Raw genomic sequence first — 12006 nt, forward strand, 5'->3', positions numbered from 1 at the left:
CACATTCATGCATCATATTGTTGCATTGCATTGATTGTGTTCTTTCTCCATTTGTCGGTATTTGTCCCATCTCAGTAGACATTGTTTCGAAGAGGTGATCGATGACACTGATGAAGACCCAATGTTATCTTCAGAATTGCCAAGCAAGCAAAACCCCCTTGTTCATTCCGATACAATCCCACTCTCTTGCTCCTGCTCTCCTTTACTACATTAGGACAACAACGATTCAACGGTTACATGTTCCGGTAGTTGAACCCCTTTCCTCTGCATGACCTGTCATTGCCATAGTAAATAGAGGAAACACACTAGCATGAGTAGGAGTTGTTTTACCCTTGATGTGCCTACTCATTCATGCTTGTTTGTTATGCCTGCTACTGCTTAGAGTTGAGTCAGGTCTTATTCATCGGGGATGAATTGGAATGGTGATGAACATGTCAAACTGTGTGTGAGCTAAGTGTGTGAACACGATTTGGTAAAGGTAGCGGTGATTGGCCATGTAGGAGTACATGGTGGGTTGTCTCGTTGAAACCGTGCTCAGGAACTGAGTTCTGTGTTTGTGATCCATGAACAGCTACTACCACATGTTGGGCCCGAAACCAATGGACCCTCTCGACTTATTAACCGCCCATGTCCTATGTCCGGGAGTTGCAAGTAGTTTCTGGTGTTTGTAGTATGTTGGGGGCTGTGCGCAGCGCTGACACAAGGGGTGGCCTGTGATGCGGTAGGCACGTGGCACGATATACCGGGCGCTCGTTTGGTGTCTCGGGAAACCTACACACATCGTTCGGGGCCGTATGTGGAAACCTCGGTCGGACTCCCTGCGGATGGAACCTGAATAGGCGATAAACCTGGACTAGGGACTTGTGTGGTTAGTCAGGTCGTGACCAACACCCTCGTTGGGCTTCCGCTTGAAGGTTGCCGACTACATGTCGTGTAAACGGCGATAAGTGGTCAGAGCGTGTGTGAAGAAGTACACCCCTGTAGGGTTAACATCATCTATTTGAATAGTCGCGTCCGTGGTAAAGGACCTCTGGGTTGCTTGTGCAATTCATAGACAAGTGAAAGTAGATACTCTAAAATGCGCAAGATAAGCGTGAGTGCTATGGATGGTGTTCTGGTTGGGAGACGGGAGCGGATCCATAGTGGTGTATTGATTGGTGAATATGTGGAATCGTATGCGCCACCCCAAAAGAGTTACTTGCAGTCGTAGTTCAGGATAGCCACCGAGTCAAAGCTGGCTTGCTTGAGTTAAACTCCACCACCCCCTTTGTTGATACGGATGCATATGTAGCTAGTTCTGATGTAAGTCTTGCTGGGTACATTTGTACTCACATTTACTTAATTTATGTTTTTGCAGAGAGACTTCAGTCTCACTAGTAGTTTCGCGTGGACTCCGACGTTTAGCTTGTTACCTCAGCTTTGATCTTATGCCCTCGGCAGGGTCTTGTAGATAGTCAGGCTTCTCAGCCTTTTTCATTTGTAGTTGTCTGTACTCAGATAAGTTAAGCTTCCACATGTGCTTATTGCTTGTATGACTTGAATGTTGGGTCATCAGACCCATGGTTGTAATATCTGGGTCCTCGGAGCTTAATGAATAAATACTTTGAGTCGTAGAGTTTTGTTGTGATGCCATGTTGTATTTGCACATATCGAGCATATTATGTGTATGTTATTGAAATGCTTGGTATGTGTGGGATCCAACAACCTAGTTGTTTATTCTTGGTAGCCTCTCCTAACGGGAAATGTATCCTAATGCTTCCACTGAGCCATGGTAGCTTGCTACTGCTCTGGAACACTTAGGGTGGCCGGGATGTGTCCTTCTTCGTTCCCGTGTATGTCCCTTCGGGGAATTGTCACACGTTGTTTCTTTAAGTCATTGTAGCTTGCTATGACTTGGGTTCATATGTTGATGACCGACACATTCGTTACTGGGTCATGTATGCCTTTCCCTATAAGTTAGTGCCACTTTGGGTTTATGACTAGTCATGTCGGCCCGGGTTCTCTATCATATGGATGCTAGCGAATTATCATATATGTGAGGCAAAAGGCACAAACGGTCCCGGGCCAGGTAAGGTGGCACCCGTGGGAATACCATGCGTGAGGCCGCAAAGTGATATGATGTGTTACATGCTAGGTCAGTGTGACTTAGGATCGGGGTCCTGACAGTGTTGGTATCAGAGCCTGACTGCCTGTAGGATTACCAAGCCAACCTGGTCGAAGTTGAGTGGATGGGAATGTAAGGCTCTTTTTACTCCTTTAACTTATGCCCTTCTGATCTAAGTCACCCTCTTCTTTTCTATGGGGTTTAAGAACTAGGCTTCTCATCTTTCTATCAGGATCACGTGTTACTAATCTGTAGACTTACAGGATTGTTGGTTTCAAGCCCCAGTTTAGTTCCTACTACTTTCGTGTGTAGTTAGTTGACCTCAGAACCTTTATATTTTGATGTTAAGTGGTCATGCCACCAATTTTCAGGATGTCTCAAATATTTTTATGCATTTATAGCCATTATGTTGTTCGAGTCATCCCAGGATTCTAAATTGTCTGATGCATTTGCAAATCCCTTCTTCCTGTTCCTGATGATCCTTTTGGTCTAGATTAACCACACTAATTGCTGAGTTGGGGTACTTCATTACCTTGACATATATGTTGGAGCTAGTATTATGACCCTAGGCATCCTAGAGAACCACCCACTAATCTAGCCATGTTTTGTGTTCCTAGTGTGATGATTCTGGCCATTATTCTTGAAAGCACCTCGTGATGTTATTTATCTAGTAGGTATTCTATTCCTGGGTTCTTGAACCCGAGATTCACTATACTCATTCATGTGACACTGTTTGCGATAGTCCCCGAGGTCCGTGGTACTTTCCTCTTCCAAATACCATTAACTACTTATGGAAGAAGTTCCTCGTTGAACCGAAAGATCACAACCAGAGTGCTCTTGATGAGTTCTCGATTCTATGTTGCAACTCTGCCAGTTCTACCTTTCTGCATGGGTTATCCGGAAGAAATATGTTGAACTCGTTTGACATGCTAATCTATGCACCCACAACTCAGAAAATCATATGTTCCTTTGAGTTGTCCCTCTTTAGTTGTTTTCTGACCCTCGTCTATCAATTGATAGTCAAGAGTATGTGTGCATTCATGTTCATCGATGCCTTTTTACTCTTGTGGTCTCTCAAACCGTTCTATACCAGAATGACTAAGAGAAACAAACTCCAGTACCTCATCCATATCTAGGATTGGGTCAAAGAAGTTGTATCCCACAAATCAAAATGTCAATCCAGCTTTTGATATGTTCTACCCTGGAGTATTACCCCCTTTATGTCAGGATTTTCTTGAGGATTGCACCACCTCTTATGAATTCTTGACGCAGTGATACTCCTCGTCAGCATCATTCATTCCTCGGTCTTCGTGTTGTTGCAACGGGAATGCCGAGAAGTGAACTATGATGTGTGAATTCAATACTCCTAGCAACCGTGTTGCTTGGTAGTTAAAGGAGAATAATTTCATTCTTAGCGTTTTGGTTATTGAATCATCATTCTAAAATAGATTGTGCTACCTAGCCCATTTTCCTGGTGCACTACTCAATCAATGAGTTTGGATTATGTCAATCCCTCGCTATTTTGATCACATCATCTTGCTGTGAAAAGCAAGATTGTTCTCGAGCTTAGAGACATATCGGTGGTTCATGATTTTCCAGATATCTTCACGGAAGTATCACCAGGTCATCCCCCGACCGATATGTTGAGTTCGTGATCAAGTTGGGTTTACAATAAACCACTCTTTCTCCAAGAATCTGTGTTGGATACCCCTTAGATAGTTGGTTAAGCCAAACAACAACTTGGAGAGTTGGAAGATAAAAGATTGTCTGACTTAGTTCATTTTAAGCGATATCTTTTTGTGTGTGTGTTGAAGAAAGATGATATATTCATCGATTGGTCCTCGTGATCACTTATTGGATCTATTGTCTTGTCCAAACTTTGATTTGAGTGTGGGCTATCCTCAAATCAAATCAGAACGAACGTTGTTCGTAATGTTGTCTTACTCGTGGTTGATCCCTCGAGCATACACCATTACATCCTTTGTCTGACCAATGCTATGTCCTTGTTGACCTAATTATGGAGTTCCATTTATATGGTCATCCTGATGACCTGTTGTTGATCCCATCAGGAACATTTTTATCTCCTCCATGATTCATGTTGAACATTAAGCTAGTGTTGAAAACTTTTGAATGCATTTCTTCATGCTAGCTCATGAAGCATATGTTTGGATGGAAGAAGTGACTTCCTCTAATTCATATGCATTTGATGCAAGTTTACGCCATGAATTCAAAAAATCTTGTTTTTGCTTCCTCTGGAATTGTCCTGAGTTAGTCACGCATGTGAGAAGTACTCTATGGTTTGATAGGTTGGCCACCTCCATTCTATATGTGTTCCTAGCACACCAAGCCACTGATTGATTTGTTCCAGGAGAAGAAGTTCCTTCTTAAGAGCATGCCTTATGTAAGGACTTCGATATCCTTGATGATGGTTCCCAACCTGAACTCGGTAGTGTTTTATCATAAGACTACTACGTGGTCATGCTTGTGTGGGACAGCGTGCTCACATGTGGGTAGCAGAACCCACTCATGTTTTGGAGCTTGCTATCATAGTTCATTTTTTGAGAATCTCGTAACGTCATCTCGTCAGTTTGTGTTGCAAACTTTCTTTTCCAGAAATGACGTCTGAAATATCCCGTTACCAACCAGATCTGAATCTCAGGCAGATATGATGGTTGGAACATTCCCATCATTTGCATTCAGGATCATCTTCAAAAGTGTTCCTACCATGGGTCCCATCTATTTTTCGATGATGAGCAAAAATCATCCATTGCGAGTGTCTTAAACAAGGTAGTCCACATCATCCATTCTAGTCTGAGTATGCCATCCTTTCGAACTTCTTCAAACGATCGATTGCGAATTTCCCTAGTCTGGTATAAAGAGTTTCAACGATCTTGTATCAAAAGTAATTCTTTTTGCCACTTCAGGTAATAATTCAACGAGTCACCTCCTTCGAGGTGCCCTGTTATGGAGTCACGACGATTATCTCCTCGCTACTTTGAAAAACCATGCATCATCTTACTTAAGCATGGAATTGTTGCTTACCAATGAACCTCCGTCATCTACTTCTTTCGTTGCTCATGGTGTGTGTTTTGTGTACCAACTCAAGAGGTGTTCTTACATGTCACTCCGTGAGTTGATCTTGAGTGTTCGATCTTCGAGGAGATCGTTTTCTGTAGAGTTTTCTTCTGTAATCATCGTGTTGTATAAAGATCTCGAAAGCAAAGACGTCAAGATCAATTTGAAGCAATGAATCAACATCTTGAGAAGGGCAAGTGGATCATGAATATTGTGATAGTTTTGTGACCAACCTTTCCCCTTACCTCACATCTTGAATCTCGGGACGAGATTCTTGTTTAGTGGGGGTGAGTTCTCACAGCCTTAGCTCAACCCTTGTTGTCTTTGCTTGATCATCATGTCATCATGTTTAAAATTCAAATGAATTTGAATTGGGGATGTTTAAACCCTAGCACCAGAAAGATTTGAAATAGGTTCAAATAAATAGGCTCAAAGAACCCAAAAATGCCCTTTGAAAATGTTCATGATTTCTGGTTAAGGTGGAAACCTCTGCCAAAAATGATGAATATATTTTTAGGTCATTTCTGGATTTTTTATTTAACACAAAAGTATTTGAATTGGAGCCATTTAAATGCTATATATATTTTAGATGCTCCAAAAATGTTGGAAATTGTTAAGGGTCAGTGGAATAATTCAGGAAGCACCCATAATTATTTCCAGGATTTTATGAAATGGTTTAGTATTTATTTTTAAACCAGAATAGAAAAACAGAAAATAGAAATACAAAGAGAAAAAAATAGAAAGAGAGAGAGAGAGAAAAGCCAACCTGAGCCACTTACTGGCCTGACACTCTGCCGGCCCAGCCGACTGGCCCAGTGCCAGTCGTCTCCCTCCTCCCGCCAGTCGGATGGGGCGCGTGCCCGGCGCACGCAAGTGTTCGGCGCGGCACGCAGCAGCCTGGCTGGCCTCCCCTAGCCAGCACGATGCCACCGCTCACCTCCCCGCTGCCGTTCGTTTCCGTCCAACTCCCCTCTCTTCCCCCTGGCTCTCTCCCTCGTCCTCTCCTACTATGGCCTACGCGCCTGTAAGCCGCCGCCGCCGTTGTCGACGCCACCGCCACTGCCTCGCCCTGTCGTTCAGTCCAACGGCTACGCCTCGACTCCCTCGCCCTCTCCATCGAGCTACACATTGTCGGGCGCCTTGCTTTGCTGTCACCACCTCCATCTTCAAGCTTCAGTCCCCCGAGATTGCCGTCGCTGTCCTACCCACATCAGACCTCCCTCGAGCTCGCTGATGCCTCCGATGGAACCGCTGTGAGCCCCGCCGTTGTTTCCCCTCACTGTTTCATCGTTTGCGTGCCGAAGCCGCACTAACCACCAGACCCGAGCAGTCGCGTCACCGTGGATCCTCACCGTCGTGCCCAGAGCCACCGCAACTCGCAACCGTGCACGTCACCTTGCTCCTGGTGATTCCAGGAGGCCGTAGAGCCCCTCATCTCGCTCTCCCGTGCCCCGCACCGCCAAACTTGCACTCCACCGAACTCCGGCCGCCGCCGCGAGCCCTGCTTCGGCGAGCTCCGACCACCCCACGGAATCCCGAGTGTTCCACTGGATGCGCACAAGCCTGGGCATCGCGTAGGTGGTCTCCGCCGCGCGATTGGTCGCCGGGGACGATTTCCGAGCCCCTCCGCTAAGGTTGTCGTCGCTGGCGGCTAACCGCCGGTCATATTGACCGGGTTTAACCCCTAACAGACTCATATGAGTCAATGACATGTGGGGCCCGACCCTGCTAATTGAAGGAAATATGCCCTAGAGGCAATAATAATGTTATTATTTTATTTCCTTATATCATGATAAATGTTTATTATTCATGCTATAATTGTATTATCTGGAAACATAATACTTGTGTGAATACATAGACAAACTAAACGTCACTAGTATGCCTCTACTTGACTAGCTCGTTAATCAAAGATGGTTATGTTTCCTAACCATAGACATGTGTTGTCATTTGATTAACGGGATCACATTATTAGGAGAATGATGTGATTGACATGACCCATTCCATTAGCTTAGCACCCGATCATTTAGTATGTTGCTATTGCTTTCTTCATGACTTATACATGTTCCTATGACTATGAGATTATGCAACTCCCGTTTGCCGGAGGAACACTTTGTGTGCTACCAAACGTCACAATGTAACTGGGTGATTATAAAGGAGCTCTACAGGTGTCTCCAAAGGTAAATGTTGGGTTGGCGTATTTCGAGATTAGGATTTGTCACTCCGATTGTCGGAGAGGTATCTCTGGGCCCTCTCGGTAATGCACATCACATAAGCCTTGCAAGCATTGCAACTAATGAGTTAGTTGCGGGATGATGTATTACGAAACGAGTAAAGGGACTTGCCGGTAACGAGATTGAACTAGGTATTGAGATACCGATGATCGAATCTCGGGCAAGTAACATACCGATGACAAAGGGAACTTTGTACGTTGTTATGCGGTCTGACCGATAAAGATCTTTGTAGAGTATGTGGGAGCCAATATGAGTATCCAGGTTCCGCTATTGGTTATTGACCAGAGACATGTCTCGGTCATGTCTACATTGTTCTCGAACCCATAGGGTCCGCACGCTTAATGTTTCGATGATAGTTATATTATGAGTTTATGAGTTTTGATGTACCAAAGTTAGTTCGGAGTCCCGGATGTGATCACGGACATGACGAGGAGTCTCGAAATGGTCGAGACATAGAGATTGATATATTGGACGGCTATATTCGGACACCGGAAGTGTTCCGGGTGATTTCGGAGAAAACCGGTGTGCCGGAGGGTTACTGGAACCCCTCGGGGGAAGTAATGGGCCTTATGGGCCCTAGTGGAGAGAGAGGGGCGGCCAGGGTGGGCCGCGCGCCCCCTCCCCCTCTGGTCCGAATTGGACTAGGAGAGGGGGGGCAGCGCCCCCCTTTTCTTCTCCCTCTCCCCCTTCCTTTCCCCTCCTAGTAGGAGTAGGAAAGAGGGGAGTCCTACTCCTACTAGGAGGAGGACTCCTCCTCCTTGGCGTGCCCTAGGACCGGCCGGCCTCCCCCCTTGCTCCTTTATATACAGGGGCAGGGGGCACCCCTAGACACACAAGTTGATCCTCATGATCGTTTTCTTAGCCGTGTGCGGTGCCCCCTTCCACCATACTCCTCGATAATATTGTAGCGGTGCTTAGGCGAAGCCCTGCGACGGTGGAACATCCAGATCATCACCACGCCGTCGTGCTGACGGAACTCTTCCCCGACACTTTGCTGGATCGGATTTCTGGGATCGTCATCGAGCTGAAGGTGTGCTAAAACTCGGAGGTGCCGTAGTTTCGGTGCTTGATCGGTCGGGCCGTGAAGACGTACGACTACATCAACCGCGTTGTCATAACGCTTCCGCTATCGGTCTACGAGGGTACGTAGATCACAATGTCCCCTCTCGTTGCTATGCATCACCATGTCCTTGCGTGTGCGTAGGATTTTTTTTGAAATTACTACGTTCCCCAACAGTGGCATCCGAGCCTAGGTTTTATGCGTTGATGTTATGCACGAGTAGAGCACAAGTGAGTTGTGGGCGCTATAAGTCATACTTCTTACCAGCATGTCATACTTTGGTTCGGCGGTATTGTCGGATGAAGCGGCCCGGACCGACATTACGCGTACGCTTACGCGAGACTGGTTCTACCGACGTGCTTTGCATACAGGTGGCTGGCGGGTGTTAGTTTCTCCAACTTTAGCAGCCCGGTCCTTGCGAAGGTTAAAACAGCACCAACTTGACAAACTATCATTGTGGTTTTGATGCGTAGGTAAGAACGGTTCTTGCTAAGCCCGTAGCAGCCACGTAAAACTTGCAACAACAAAGTAGAGGACGTCTAACTTGTTTTTGCAGGGCATGTTGTGATGTGATATGGTCAAGACATGATGCTAAATTTTATTGTATGAGATGATCATGTTTTTTAACTGAGTTATTGGCAACTGGCAGGAGCCATATGGTTGTCGCTTTATTGTATGCAATGCAATTGCGCTGTAATGCTTTACTTTATCACTAAGCGGTAGCGATAGTCGTGGAAGCATAATATTGGCGAGACAACAACGATGCTACGATGATGATCAAGGTGTCGCGCCGGTGACGATGGTGATCATGACGGTCCTTCGAAGATGGAGATCACAAGCACAAGTTGATGATGGCCATATCATATCACTTATATTGATTGCATGTGATGTTTATCTTTTATGCATCTTATCTTGCTTTGATTGACGGTAGCATTTTAAGATGATCTCTCACTAATTATCAAGAAGTGTTCTCCCTGAGTATGCACCATTGCGAAAGTTCTTCGTGCTGAGACACCACGTGATGATCAGGTGTGATAGGCTCTACGTTCAAATACAATGGGTGCAAAACAGTTGCACACGCGGAATACTCAGGTTATACTTGACGAGCCAAGCATATACAGATATGGCCTCAGAACACGGAGACCGAAAGGTCAAGCCTGAATCATATAGTAGATATGATCAACATAGTGATGTTCACCAATGAAACTACTCCATCTCTCGTGATGATCGGACATGGTTTAGTTGATTTGGATCACGTGATCACTTAGAGGATTAGAGGGATGTTTATCTAAGTGGGAGTTCTTTAGTAATATGATTAATTGAACTTAAATTTATCATGAACTTAGTACCTGATAGTATCTTGCTTGTTTATGTTTGATTGTAGATAGATGGCCCATGCTGTTGTTCCGTTGAATTTTAATGCGTTCCTTGAGAAAGCAAAGTTGAAAGATGATGGTAGCAATTACAGGGACTAGGTCCGTAACTTGAGGATTATCCTCATTGCTGCACAGAAGAATTACCTCCTGGAAGCACCGCTGGGTGCCAGGCCTGCTGCTGGAGCCACACCAGATGTTATGAACGTCTGGCAGAGCAAAGCTGATGACTACTCGATAGTTCAGTGTGCCATGCTTTACGGCTAAGAATCGGGACTTCAACGACGTTTTGAACATCATGGAGCATATGAGATGTTCCAAGAGTTGAAGTTAATATTTCAAGCAAATGCCCGGATTGAGAGATATGATGTCTCCAATAAGTTCTATAGCTGCAAGATGGAGGAGAACAGTTCTGTCAGTGAGCATATACTCAAAATGTCTGGGTATAATAATCACTTGATTCAATTGGGAGTTAATCTTCCAGATGATTGCATCATTAACGAAATTCTCCAATCACTGCCACCTAGCTACAAGAGCTTCGTGATGAACTATAATATGCAAGAGATGAATAAGACTATTTCCGAGCTCTTCGCAATGCTGAAAGCTGCGGAGGTAGAAATCAAGAAGGAGCATCAAGTGTTGATGGTCAGCAAGACCACTAGTTTCAAGAAAAAGGGCAAAGGGAAGAAGAAGGGGAACTTCAAAAAGAACAGCAAGCAAGTTGCTGCTCAAGAGAAGAAACCCAAATCTGGACCTAAGCCTGAAACTGAGTGCTTCTACTGCAAGCAGACTGGTCAGTGGAAGCGGAACTGCCCCAAGTATTTGGCGGATAAGAAGGATGGCAAGGTGAACAAAGGTATATGCGATATACATGTTATTGATGTGTACCATACCAATGCTCGCAGTAGCACCTGGGTATTTGATACTGGTTCTGTTGCTAACATTTGCAACTCGAAACAGGGACTACGGATTAAGCGAAGATTGGCTAAGGACGAGGTGACGATGCGCGTGGGAAATAGTTCCAAAGTCGATGTGATCGCGGTCGGCACCCTACCTCTACATCTACCTTCGGGATTAGTATTAGACCTAAATAATTGTTATTTGGTGCCAGCGTTGAGCATGAACATTATATCTGGATCTTGTTTGATGCGAGACGGTTATTCATTTAAATCAGAGAATAATGGTTGTTCTATTTATATGAGTAAAATCTTTTATGGTCATGCACCCATGAAGAATGGTCTATTCTTATTAAACCTCGATAGTAGTGACACACATATTCATAATGTTGAAGCCAAAAGATGCAGAGTTGATAATGATAGTGTAACTTATTTGTGGCACTGCCGTTTAGGTCATATCGGTATAGAGCGCATGAAGAAACTCCATACTGATGGACTTTTGGAACCACTTGATTACGAATCAGGTACTTGCGAACCGTGCCTTATGGGTAAGATGACAAAAACACCGTTCTCCGGTACTATTGAAAGAGCAACAGATTTGTTGGAAATCATACATACAGATGTATGTGCTCCGATGAATGTTGAGGCTCGTGGTGGATATCGTTATTTTCTCACCTTCACAGATGACTTAAACAGATATGGGTATATCTACTTAATGAAACATAAGTCTGGAACATTTGAAAAGTTCAAAGAATTTCAGAGTGAAGTTGAAAATCATCGTAACAAGAAAATAAAATTCCTACGATCTGATCGTGGAGGAGAATATTTGAGTTATGAGTTTGGTGTACATTTGAAACAATGCGGAATAGTTTCGCAACTCACGCCACCCGGAACACCACAGCGTAATGGTGTGTCCGAACGTTGTAATCGTACTTTACTTGATATGGTGCGATCTATGATGTCTCTTACTGATTTACCGCTATCGTTTTGGGGTTATGCTCTAGAGACGGCCGCATTCAATAGGGCACCATCAAAATCCGTTGATATGACACCTTATGAACTATGGTTTGGCAAGAAACCAAAGTTGTCATTTCTGAAAGTTTGGGGCTGCGATGCTTATGTGAAAAAGCTTCAACCTGATAAGATCGAACCCAAATCAGGGAAATGTGTCTTCATAGGATATCCAAAGGAAACTATTGGATACACCTTCTATCACAGATCCAAAGGCAAGACTTCTGTTGCTAAATTCGGAAACTTTCTAGAGAAG

This window comes from Triticum urartu, chromosome 2A (assembly GCF_056163025.1).
Source record: "Triticum urartu cultivar PI428250 chromosome 2A, HENAU_Tu73, whole genome shotgun sequence".
NCBI lineage: Eukaryota > Viridiplantae > Streptophyta > Magnoliopsida > Poales > Poaceae > Triticum > Triticum urartu.